Source organism: Triticum urartu, chromosome 1 (genome assembly GCF_003073215.2).
Source record: "Triticum urartu cultivar G1812 chromosome 1, Tu2.1, whole genome shotgun sequence".
Lineage (NCBI taxonomy): Eukaryota > Viridiplantae > Streptophyta > Magnoliopsida > Poales > Poaceae > Triticum > Triticum urartu.
Genome location: NC_053022.1, coordinates 405,286,817 through 405,300,355, shown reverse-complemented (window position 1 = coordinate 405,300,355; position 13,539 = coordinate 405,286,817). Strand labels below are relative to the sequence as shown.

Sequence of the window (13,539 nt, the reverse complement as noted above, 5' to 3'; positions counted from 1 at the left end):
TGGGTAAGATGAGACGACCTTGATGGGGTGCCCTTGGAAGTAGTGTCGCAGGTTGTGTGAGGCCACCAAGAGTGCAAGCAGGAGCTTTTGCGGCATGGGGTAGCATGCCCTTGCGTCCCGCAGTACGGTGCTGACAAAGTACACCAGGTGCTCGACGAGGGCTGGCACACTGTTGAGGCTCGGGTCCTGCGGAGATTGTGGCGTATCCTGGGGTGGAGGATTTCCTGAGACTTGGCCGTCCTCAGGAGCTTCCGCGACATTGCCCTGCTGAGCTTGGTCCTCCACCGCTGGTGACTCTGTTGTACCTTCTTGACCCTGCGCTGCATCAACTCTGGCTTGGCGCGGCACACCCTTGTCCTGATACCCCTCCCGAACTGCCACCAGCGCCGCGCTGGCGGAGTATAGGGTGGCGGCAAGTTACAACACCAGAAGTTCGAGGGGCCGCGGTGCCACGATCACCGGGGGGCTGGTGAGGTATTTCTTGAGGTCTTGGAAGGCCCGGTCGGCCTCCGGGGTCCACTCGAAGGGGCCTTTCTTCTTCATGAGCTTAAAGAAGGGTAAGGCGCGCTCGCCTAGCTTAGAGAGGAAACGCCCTAACGCGGTCACCCGTCCTGCCAGCTTTTGCATCTCCTTGAGGGTTTGTGGCGGGCTCATGTCTTCGATGGCCTTGATCTTCTTCGGGTTCGCCTTGATCCCTCTGTGTGATACGAGAAACCCTAGCAGCTTGCCGAAGGGGACGCCAAACACGCACTTCTCCGGGTTAAGCCTCAAGTTCACCCGGCGCAAGCTTTCAAAGGTCTCCTCCAAGTCTTGAATCAACGTCCTCGCCATGCGAGATTTGACCACTATGTCATCAACGTAGGCCTCTGTGTTCCTGTCGAGCTGCCGCCCCAAGGCGACATGCATCAGCCGCTGAAAGGTTGCGCCCGCGTTGCGAAGGCCGAAAGGCATGCAGGTGTAGCAATACACCCCACATGGTGTCAAGAAGTCCGTCTTCTCCACATCCTCCACCGCCATCTTGATCTGATGGTATCACTACAAAAAAAAGACACATCTGTGACATTTTGGGCGAATTTTTTTCTGTCATACATATGACACTTCTATGACGATAATTGTGACAAAACCCGGTATCATCATAGATGTGGTGGGTTCCTACTTCTATGACAAAAAATCATGACAGAAAATGGGCTTTTCGTCCTGGGCGGGCCGGAGACGCAGCTGCATGACATTCTTTGGGCCGTCTATGACGGAAAAAACCGTGGTAGAAGCGAGGGGGAGGAAAATTTCGGGGAGTTCCCGGATACGGTGGGAGGTCGGGGGCCGAGCGATGCGCGTTTCTCTCGTACACCTACGCGCGTGTGTGCGAGGCATTGGCTCTAACTGAACCCGAGCGAGGCGTTGGGCTCTAACTGAACCCGAGCGATTGCACTGCGGGCTACGCTTTAATGAACCCGAGCGATCGATCGATGGCTGTTAACTGAACCCGATCGAGCGATTCCTTGGCTACTGCTGCTAACTGAAGCCGATCGATGGGATGAACAGTGAGCGTTGCGGGGGGGTTGGATGAACAGTGAGCGGTGGCGTTGCTCTGGTTGAACAGGACCCCGTGGTGTGGTGGAGGGCTGGATGAACAGTAGACGATGGAGGGGTGCCCGTGGAGGGGTGGATGAACAGGACCCCGTGGTGTGCAGGCACTACAAGAAAATTGAGATAATGTGACGAAAATCCTCATGACGGTGGTTGACAACGTCATCGAAATATCTAATGTGTGACGTTTTGAAGGTCGTGTCACTTATTACTATAAATCAGAGACGATTATTGTCACTGAATCGCCTGGGCCACTGAGCCACACCTGGTTGCCAATTTCTATGACGTGTTGGAAATTTTCATGATGAACCTACTACTGTCATCAATCATTACAAACGTAGCATTTTATTGGTGGTGTTCGTGAGCAATGGATATGGTAGCATAGCATCGCAGTTGTTTCATTGTATCAAAAAAGGAAATAATAGATTGGATGAGTATTGGCTCGGTAGGAAGAGTTTGAACCTGCAGGCTGCAGCACATCGTTCCCTACGGTACACGTGTTCGGAATTTTGGCGATCATTATGATTAGTTGGTATTTTTTTGTTATGCTTGCACGACATACATTTGTATTTAAGTCTTTTTTAGGGAAATTTGTATTTGTGTCTAACCCACATGTAGAGCACAAAATGAATCCAATTTTCCTAATGTTTTGATTAGACTATACAAGTACATGATACGTGCTTTTACTTTTTTTATCAGATTATACACATACATGATACGCGCCTTTTTATCAGATTATACACGTACATGGTAGTACTTCTCAAACCCACTTTTTTCTTTTATAAAAAACATGTAGTATTTTTTGGCGTAAGTCAAGTCCACTAGTTTAAGGGTGGAATTGATTTGCCCTCCGGCGTGCCGAAAATGAAAATTTTGTAAGTTCCTTACGCGGGGTGGCAATTTTTTTGTGGAGCGAAGCCCATTTAACTACAAACCGGACGACCCTAATCCCCGTTATCCCATCTGCCGCCGTCTTCTTCCTTTCTCAATCCAGATCCAATCTTCGCCTCCCCTCCGCCGCTCCTCCCCCTCAACCCCCACGCTCCCACTCCCATCCACCTCTGCCGCCCTAACCATCGATGCAACAACCACCCCCACCGCCGGCCTCGAGTCCTCGGAGTAAGCCCCTGCAGCGCCCGTGGTGGCAGAGGAGCTGCCGCCACCGCAGGCAGTCGGGCCCGGGAAGTGGAGCCTCTGCACGAGCATTCGGTCTGGTGAAGCAACAGGACGACCCGCCTGTAGAACTCTGTGCGCCTTCTCTTCTGGACCCTCTCAGCTCGTCTATGGCGTGATCTCCGCTGGAGCTGCCGCGTTTCCTCCCGGATGCTATGCTCCTGAACGCGGCCAACCCCTCCAGCTCGTTGGTGCCTGCGTCGCCACCTTCTTGTCCCTCCTCGGTTGCCCACCGCAGTGGGAGCAGAGGTGCAGCCCGGCCGCGACGGACATCTCCTTCTCGCGCTCCTCGCGCCTCCCGGCGTCTGCTCGTCATCGTCAACCACCACTGCGAGCAAGCCAACCACCACGGCAACTGGATCTGCCATGAGGAGGACTATCCTCCATGGCCAACCCTCGGCCTGCCTCACCGTCAGATCTGCCATCCAGAGGCTCCACCCGCGAATGGTCGATGGATGCAGGGGTTCACCGGCCACCTAGATGACAACGAGCACCATGAGGAGATCCCCTTTTCCAGTGGACTTGCTAGTGAAGAACTAATAACTTACTAAGATAATGAACACTTCAGTCAGTCTGTTTGAATTTTGTGTTATATAGATCAGCACCTTCTGTGATTTGGGGGCACTTTTATGTGCATAGATACTTGGCACTTTGAGAAATATTCCAGCAGCTTTTTTGTGCAGGTGCAACAAGTCAGTTTTAGTATCAACACTTTGAGAAATATAAAATTCTAGTGCAACCTGTATTTGCATTCTGAGTTAGCTGCTTGATTAGATGCATGCATGCGTGCTTTAGAAAAATACATATGCACATGTGAAATGGCTGCATTGTTAAGGTCCAGTTCCAAACAAATTTTGGCGGAATTCATTTAGTTAGTGTTGATGCCAAGCTGAAAGATATTTTGGCAATTCATTCAGTTCCATTCTTTGTCATATTTTGCAGCTTCAGGTGCTCAATCATGCCACTAGTTTCGTGAGATGGAAAGGAGGGCATTTCTTGCGGAAGATGAACACACGGCAAGGTGTATGCTAACGTAAGGAATGCACATATCGGAGGTTCTTTAACCATTATAACTCTAGCTCTGGGTTAGTTCTTTAACCATTATAACCAATTCTTGTGTTTATTTAATAATGTACTTCTCTATTTCGAATTCATAAATTGATAAATTGTGAGCTTCTTAGTGATACTCTCGTAACTTGTTGTCTTGTTTGTTTTCATTTAACAAAGATGCAATGTTGTTGTGTTTTGTTAATTTATAGGCACTGGGAGAAGTTAATTGTGAGACTTGAGCACAAGAGAGAGCACTTCAAGAGATAAAGAGGAAGCAACAAAAAGATGTGAATATGTGAAGAAGATTCAGCAAGACAAGAGCGAAGCCCGAAAAAGAAGCCACACGAAATGGATAAACTGATTGGCCTTCTCTTAAGGGCTCGAGCAACTTCGTAGTCCCAATCCAAACTTGTGCATGAAGGCCATTGGGGCAACAATTTTGTGGTCTTTAGTTCACTAAATATTAGTACTTTGCAACTTTTTATTGTCGAGCTTGTGTATCTGTGTTATTTCTATTTAGAGGATGATTTGGGTGAGATAATGGAATTTATAATATGATTTGTCTTTTATTTCAATCTATAATGTGACTTGGCTCTAACTTATTTATATAATGGGAATGAATGAGAATTCAATACTTGTTGTGATATGCATTTGGACTATATTCGATTTGATAATTTATTATAATTTAAATTAGAAATAATTTAAATATATCATGATTTGGGATGGCGTGGCATCAAGTCAGTGATGTTGCTCTGTCATTGAATATAGTAGACTAAGGCATATTGTCATCTAACATGTGACATTTATTGCATGTCACGGAAATACCAAAGTCGATGACGTTGTAGAGGACGTCACCGAAGGTCCCATTTTCGGTGACGTTTAGTGCACGCGTCGTCACTATGAGTAATCTGTGACGGGGATTCTATGACGATGCTCATGACGCCCATAAAATGTCATGAAGGTGTATTTTGTGACGTTTTTGGCTATTCCATGACATTCTTTGGCTCATCATAGTAGGCCTGATCTCTTGTAGTGAGGGCAGGATGAACAGTAGACGGTGGAGGGGTGCCCATGGAGGGGTGGTTGAACAGGCCCCCGTGGTGTGGAGGGCTGGATGAACAGTAGACGGTGGAGGGGTGGTTGAACAGTAGCCGGTGGAGTAGCGCGCGGTGGAGGCTGGATGAACAGGAGCCCGTGGAGGCTGGAGGAGGTCGACGGTGGATGAACAGTAGCTCGTGGAGGCTGGAGGGGGTCGACGGTGGAGATAAACAGTATCCCGTGGAGTCCCATTTTGCGATACGCCACACCCCTCCCGATGAACAGGACCCCTGTTTCGACCGTAGCGCTCCAACACAAGTCCGTTTCCTCCGTTTTGCGGTACGCCACACCCCTCCCGATCAACAGGACCCCCGTTTCGACCGTAGGAGGTCTATTTCCTCCGTTGTGCGGTACGCCAGGCCTCGTTTCCATCGCCTGTTCCGTCCAAGCCCTCCTGATGAACACGACCACGCATTCCGTTCCGACCCAGCTGCGTTGCCTCCCCATGAACACGACGCATTCCGTTGCCTCCCCATGAACACGACGACGACACTGTTTCTCCGTTCCGACCGAGCCATGTACACGAGCCCTCGCCGTACGTATGCGCGAGTAGGCATTTGAGACCCCGCCCATATGTACACATACGTGGCCGTATTCTCTTTCTTGCACCCTGGCCGCTGTACGTATGTGTACATGCTACGTGCGCGCCTCTACTACGACACGTGCGCGCCTCTACATCGACTAGTATATATGTACGTACACGTTCGCGGCCAGAATGACAACGCTACGTACGCTTCGACCAGGTGGGTCCCGACTGTCAGGCACTTCCTTGCCTGCGAAGATGTAGCTGGTGGGTCCCAGCAGTCAGGGGGGCGAAATACGGTGGCCCGTCCGGTGGGTCCCCGCTGTCAGGTGGAGGAATAATTATTTTGCACGTAATAAGGAGGCACTTCCTTGCTGCCGCCGTGGACCCAGCTGTCAGCCTCTCCACGTACAGTCCACGTCCGATGGAAGTCGTTCCTTGACCACGTTGACCACGCCACGCCGAGAGCACCAGGGCGGTGGACGACGGCGAGGCGGGGAAGACACGGTAGTGGAAGCCCCCGCGCGCGCGGAGAGGAGTACGAGGGTTCACTGGTTCGGCTGCGGTGTGACGCTGCCGTCGCCGCAGGGCCTGGCCAGCGGTGGGAATAGTAGGGGCGGTGAGGCCTCCACGGTAGCACAGCCGGCCACGGGAGGCAGGAGCATGCGGCACGACCAGCGCTGCTTTGGGCGGCTGGAGCAAGAAGACTAGAGGTTGAAGAAGCACTACGGCCGTTGAATGTACATCGTACGGTCAGTGGAGCTAGAATCGTTCATATTGACTAAAGTTGACAAAGGCCCCCGTCCCAGTCAACTTAGTAGGCCCACAAGTCAGCCTCCCACCATGGTGGGTCCCGGCTAGCAGGGGAAGTATTCATTTTTTGTGCGTAATAAGGAGGCACTTCCGGTGGGTCCGAGATGACAGCGGGGGGAACATTGTTTTCGCAAAATATGCTAGCCCGTCCGGTGGGTCCGAGCAGTCAGGGGGGAAACGTTTTTTTCATGAAATAAGGTGGCCTGTCCGGTGGGTCCCTGCTGTAAGGTGGAGGAATAATTATTTTGCGCGTAATAAGGAGGCATTTCCTTGCGGCCGCCTGGACCTAGCTGTCAGCCTCTCCACGTACAGTACTCTTCCGATGAAAGTCGGTCGTTGACCACGTTGACCACGCGGCGCCGAGAGCACCAGGGCGGTGGTCTGGACGACGGCGAGGCCTAGGAAGGGAACGACGCGGAGCCGGGGAAGACACAGCAGTGGAAGCCCGCGCGGAGAGGAGTATGACTGTACAAGGGTTTACTGGTTCGTCTGCCGTTGCCGGAGAATAACAACAGGTGTGGGTGAGTAGAGGGATGGCTAGGGCAGCGATGGGAGTATGGTGGGGCAGTGAGGCCTGCGCGGCAGCACAGCCGGCCGCGGGGAGGAGGGAGCAGGCAGTCCCGCCGGCGCTTGCTTGAACGGCTGGAGCAAGAAGAGCAGAGATTGAAGAAGCACGATGGCCGTTGGATGGACATCCAACAATCACTGCTTGTGCGTCAACCTTTTTTTAGGAAAGCCTCAAATCTGTGGAAAACAGCATACAGCCCATTTGCCATTATTTCTAATAATTTTCAGCCCATTTGCTAATTCTTACGGGTTTTTTTGGAGCCCATATTCTTTATGTTAGCATTACAGCCCATATTGTGGCCACAGTTAAAAAATTATATGAAATTTTGCATATGTCGGTGCGGTTTGAACTGTTTTTAATCCCGAAATTTCGAGTCACATTTAGACTGATTTCAAAAATAAATTTATATCAATACAAAATCCAATAAATTGTCCACGCATAAAAATTGATGCAATTTAAAATCTTGAAATGGAAAAAAGATATTTGAAAATAATTGCCGGTTTGATGTGTTTTAAAAATGTACAGCTCATTTCTCATTACTGATAGGCCACTCTCCTCGTCTTGATAGATTTGCAGCCCAGCAGGCCTGATAAAGCGACTTACTTGACAAATCACAAAAAAACTGGGCTAGCCATTTTCAGAAAGAAAAAAACTACTAGGCTGGTCCGTGGTAAACATAAAAGAAAAGGTTGTCTAGACAGGCCAAAGTGTCCCGCATAGCCCAGTTGATACCCTGCTTCCGTCTCAAAAACAAATTAGATAAATGCCACTCCAATTATGGCGATTCTTAAAAATGCCACTGCAATTTCCAAACTTTGAAAAATGCCACTGCAATCTTTGCAAACTTTGAAAAACGCCACTACAGTTTGCAAACTTTGAAAAACGCCACTCCAGACTTCAAAAAATGCCACTAGAAATGGCATGAAATGGCATTTTTCAAAGTTTGGAAATTGCAGTGGCATTTCTCGGATACAACAGATTTGGAGTGGCATTTATCAAATTAACCCAAAACAAAAATAACTGGGTGAGCTGCTAGGTCCCTGGTGTCAGCTGCTCGTTGTGCAATTCTCTCGTTTATTGACTACATTGACAATGGCATGGGACCCAGATGTCAGAAATCCACTAGGAGGAGCCATTTTTTTATTGGCTTGAAATAAGGAGGCACTTGCTTGCATACTGCCATGACCTTGGCGGGTCCCTGCTGTCATCCTCTCCACGTACAATCATCTCCTGATTGTGTATGCGTCAACTTGCTAGGCCCACAAGTCAGCCTCTAAACTGTGGAAGACAAATACAACCCATTTAAAAAAATAACAGCCCATTCCATACGTTCAAACGGGAAGTTCAACATTCAGAGCAAAGTAACAAGTCTGATCCACATATAGAGTACTGAACTTCCACGTTGACAACCATCATAGCCAAGTGAACTATCTACTCCCACTAACACTCTAGTAGCGTACAAGTGCTAACTTACTCTTAGCTAACTAGACGATGCCGGCCACCATCTGTTGTCCATGCTAAACGCCGGCACCGGCGTCCTACGCCTCGCCTCGGACTTGCCAGAGGTGCGATAGGGCGCATTGCTCACGCGCGTTGGCCCTTTCCATGCCGGCGTGGTCCACCGAAGCTTCGGCATCCAAGCGGGAAACCCACTTGACGAGCTGGTAGTAAAAATCAGCGTCGCGAATGCGTGCGTGCCCGACAGCCTCCAGGGCTATTTGTCGGGCACCGGCCTCCACGTAGTCGGCCCAGTTGCGGGCGCTCTGCTCGCGACTCAGAGCGTCGGTGCGCTGCTGCTCCATGTCCCGCTGGCGGCGCAAATCGGCGAGACGCCGCTCCTCCGCCAGGTGGTCGCGCTCCAACAACTCCTGCTCCTCCGCCATGCGGTCGCGCTCCAACAACTCCTCGATCTCTGCATTGCGATCTAAAGACAGATAGAATGCCTCCTCCCTCCGTCTGCCTTCCGATGAAAACCCAAACACTAGTTCCGGCGGTGACCGTCTCTGGCGTCGCCTACCGTGGATGGGCGGGGGCATGGCGGACGTGGCAAGCGACGTCGGGCCGGTGGGGGCTTATGAGGATATGGCGAGTTGGGTCACGGTGGCACCGGAGAAGGCCGGGAAACAGTACTTATAGGCGGAAGGTAGCGCCACGGTCATCGGAATTCAGTGCATAATGGCTTAGCATGCCAGCTTGCCGTGGAAAACTAGGGAAACTGAAATTATGACTATGCCGTCCCGTCCCATCTAGGTCGCACGCCGGCATGGCGGTCAAACGAGTGCACTCGAATCATCTCCCTCGTCAATAATGATTCCACGAATTTAAAGCGTATCTTTTTTCGCATCAGTTAGCTGCCTTAATTATGGCCGGCTGCATGCAGGCACTCAGAATCGCTCGCAGGCAGTACGCAAAGTAGCATGCAGCCACTTAAATCGCTGGAATTAATTAGGCTTAAACTTCTGCATGCCGAGGGCACGCATGCAGCCACTTAAATCGCTGGAATTTATTAGGCTTAAACTTCTGCATGCCGTTAATTATTGCCATGCCTTGGTCTTGCTGCTTTGCTCACGGGACTAATAAACCCGGACGGAGGGAGTACCTTGGTTGGTGAGAGGTTTGAATTAAGCCCTGCAAACCAGAAAGGAGGTACTAGTACGTGCGTGATCCACTATTTATTCGTGTAGGATCGAGTACGTCATTTCTTGAATTGAGCCCTGCAAACCGGAAAGCAGGTAGTACGTGCGGGATCCGCTATTTATCCGTGTAGGATCGATAGTGTAGCTTGTCAGTTTCTTCAGAGGTAGGCATTTTTACCCGTGTAGGATCGATAGTGTAGCTTGTCAGTTTCTTCATAGGTAGGCATTTTTATTCAAAAAACTGCCACTTCGCATCTTGCGTCGCAAATAAAACTGCCAGGAGCGCATTTGTAGGCTAGCTAGTAATCGATCAGTAACTTGTAAACACTGAGCGAATAGAAATAAGTAATTGCCAATGCATCTCAATGATTCACAGATCATATACAAATATGTAGCTCCAAAAGCAAAGATCAGCCACTTCAGATCTTGCGTCGCAACTAAAGCTAACTAGTACGATTCCCATACATAAGATCAACATGTTAATGCATCTCAATGACTCACAGATCATATACAAATATGTAGCTCCAAAAGCAAAGATCTAGAAAAAACATCTGTTCTTCCTACTAACATGGATGCTTCTATTGGCCAACATTCAGTAGAGACTGAAAGACAATTTTTTTTGTGAAGTCTACAATTCCTCTTGCAAACGTAAGTGGTTTCACCAACAGCTGGAACCATGAGAATGAACTAGACATGATGGAGGAACATGCACTGCAATATGATTTGGTCTTCCCTCGATCACACTGTGAGACTATTTTCGGAATACAAACTTTAACTTAGGCAAAATGATGCCCATTGTATAATCAGACCAAAGCAATGAAGCACCTAGTGTTGGCCAATAAATAGTACAGTACTACTTTTCTGCAGTCCATGAAGTGAATATCCAATCTTTCTGTGTCTATTTTCAAATGGCACTGCATCCAGTGACTATACTATTCTCTTGTGTAGTTCAACCAAAATTGCGGGCACTTTGTTGGTTTGCCAAATAGCAATGGGCAGACATCTCTGTCTGCACAAATATCAAGCAGCTAGTAAACATATACCACACCTTGTATTTTCGGTTTAAACATGTCTCATCCTCTTAGCATCTGTCATGTTCTGCACTGGACAATTTGATACAGTTATGTTTTGCCCTGGACAATTTCATACTTAATTGATTTGCTGGTTCACTACAGAAATATAGCACCTATTCTTCATCAGACCAAGGATATCCATGTACGCAGTGATGGAAGAGGTGAAATCGATACAACCGAAATTGAGCTTCCAATCATTGAATCCTGTCCTGCACCTCCAATGTAGGTCCACCCTGCCAATAAATTCACATGCAAACCACTAGTGTTACTATCTAATGACAGTACAAAAAGAGTAGCAAGATAGTAGCAAACCATGTACCTTCGTAATGAACAGCTCATAGTGCCACCAATTGGATATAAAGGTTGGGAAAAAACATGCTCCTAATGTTGAACCAGTTGGACTTTTTGTGCAGTTCCACTAAAATTGAGCATCCCTATTTGCATAGATATTGAAAGTGTGATTACTCTAGAAGTGGCACTAGTTGAAGCATAGACTCACAAATATAAGCATTCCAATTTCTTAATGGGAAAAGGTAGCAAGACTGTTTCTAACCACCTGTTTGAAGGAATAAATAAAGCAACAACGACTAATGTCAGGAAGGCATACATACAGTAGTTTTTTTTTTTGAAAAACTGAGCCATTCCTGACCTTTCCTCTTCTTTTAAGCAAATTTTGTGCAGTTCTACTAAAATAAAATGCCATCACCGCCTTGACAATTCAGTGACACTGTACAAAAGGAAATGACTTAACATTACATCATGATGTCAGGTATGTAGTCGACAGGCATTAGAGACAAACATACAGACCTCCTCAAGAGAACAGCCGGAGGAGGAGGTGCCCACTCTTGACCTTTCCTCTTGTCTTCATAATTGTCTGTGCAGTTTAACCAAAATAAAATGACATCAGCGCCTTGGCATTTTGGTGACACTGTACAAAAAAATTAACTTATCTCATGAAAGTGAGGTATGTAACCTATAAGCATTAACAGTGCAAAAATCTGACGGGAGTAACTAGTTTCATCGTTGGTATACTGGCTGTGCAATAGCATTAGAATGCCTTATAGCTGAAAAATCTTTAATACATCCACAATCAACAGCTAACCCTGAAATAATCAAGTGACATTAAATGGCATTGCTTAAATTTACGGGTGGCATTAGACTGAGAGCGGCATTAGTTAAATGTGGCATCACTTTAGCAGTAGCATTGCTTGACTTGACTGATGGCGTTATACTAACAGCAAAAAAAGTGGCAATAAGAGCATGGGAGGCACCAGTACGATGTACCTCCACGGACGCAGAGTGGAGAGGGAGGTATGGTTGCCCAGAGCAACAAATATCCAGGCAGCATATGTGGATTACGGTCCCATTTTTGTCCTCTTTAGCCACCTTTTTCCTATGCGAGGACAACAAACCGATCGACCTGGTAATTCTCTATTGCATTGTCATGCCTTTCTACCCTTCTTCAACCAAGAGACACGATACTCGTTCCTTAGCTACTGATTTTCCCCTTTTCAACCTAGATGCAGGTTCGATGCCTACTCTCTTGGACAGTACAGTCTCCCTTCCTTTCCTTATTCAACCCAGACATGGATTAGTCTGCATGAAGTAGGGTTTCCTTTAATAGTGCAAATTATGGTTTTCGTCTGCGTGGCCAGCAGAGTAGAGGATAGCAAATTGGGAAGATGGTGGAGTGGAAAAAGATCCACATGCAACGACGTAGAAGATGGGGCAATAGAACAAGGTTATAGCTCGAAAAGAGGAAGCATACCTGAGGGTCGGCGGGAAGTGGCTTCGCTCATGGTCGTCGTCCTCCGCACACACTACGGCAGCGAGCTTGGGGACGGAGGCCATCCCGCGCGGGCGCTAGGTCTGAGAGGACAGCCTTGTCGTCAGTGCGTGACCTCGCTCGCCGACGACGAGCGCATCAACGATGCACGTCCTTCTCTTCCCCGGCGGATCTGTGACCACGGGTGAGGAGGGAGAGAGGGGCCATCTTTTTTAGATCTAGAGAGAGGGTGGTAGTGTGAGAAGCAAGTGGGCAGCCCTTAGCAAGAAAGCGCTGAAGCTCCAGCCTATATATCTTTTTTATACTACTAGTACTGGAGGTGGGGTAGTGGTAGAGTACTTTATATTTTCTCTACGTACAGTACCAGTTAGTCGTGCTTCAAAACTGATCGGCACGCCATTAAAAAAATAAAGGTCGATAACTAATGCGGCACCTCGGGCCAACGCGGCCAGATCGCATTTTGCACGAGAAATTACACACCATGTTTCGTTGACATGTGGTCCTGTTCCAGCATATAAGTGAGACGATGGCAAGTAGTAGGAGTATTTCCGAACGGACGTGTAGGCCGGGGCGCCTCTTCGTGAACCGTGGGAAACTCGCAACCATCCACCGACTCTTCGCCTTTCCCTCTCGATTTGGAACTACTGTTGCACGCTCTTCCTCTCCCTCCTCCATTTTCCTTGAGCCCTTCACCCTTTCTTCTGCCGTTGTTCGATCGTCTTCTCCATGGAGGGAACAGGCCGGAAACAACCCCGTTATTCTTGACCCGGTCTAAAAGATGACATGGTGGAGGAACTCATTAATCGGTGCGACGTCATCACCTCGGCTAGCATGGCAGATTCGTTCAAGCCCATTCTCAACTCAACTAATAAAATCATTTCAAGGAACCCAAGGGTCAAGGAGCGGTTTGATCTCCCCTATCTTCTTCGCCATGACCCTGCTCGCTGGCGAGCGGACGACGGAGACCTCGCCTTGTGCAAGTTGATGTCGATTGATAATGATACGTGTGATGTCAAGATGCCATCGCTTAAGGGTAAGTCCTGGGCTGGCGCAAATGGAGATTGGGTTGTTTATATTGGGTACAATTGCGAGTGGGAACTTGTGAATGTGTACACTTGTCAGCGGATTCCACTTCCAAAAATCTCCGAGTGCCCTGAGGTTGAGCACACAGATGATCTACGTATGTTCAAATACGATCATGGTGAATGTCGTGTACTGAAGATAGCAATTTG

At 48.5% G+C, this 13,539-nt stretch overlaps 1 long non-coding RNA gene across 1 annotated transcript; it reads left to right on the top strand.

Annotated features, from left to right (window-relative positions):
• Positions 1 to 3,262: 3,262 nt before the first annotated feature.
• On the top strand, positions 3,263 to 4,379 carry LOC125534770. Its single transcript, XR_007294539.1, has 2 exons — positions 3,263 to 3,845; positions 4,020 to 4,379. It is a non-coding gene; the product is annotated as an uncharacterized LOC125534770 (long non-coding RNA).
• The last annotated feature ends 9,160 nt before the right edge of the window (positions 4,380 to 13,539 follow it).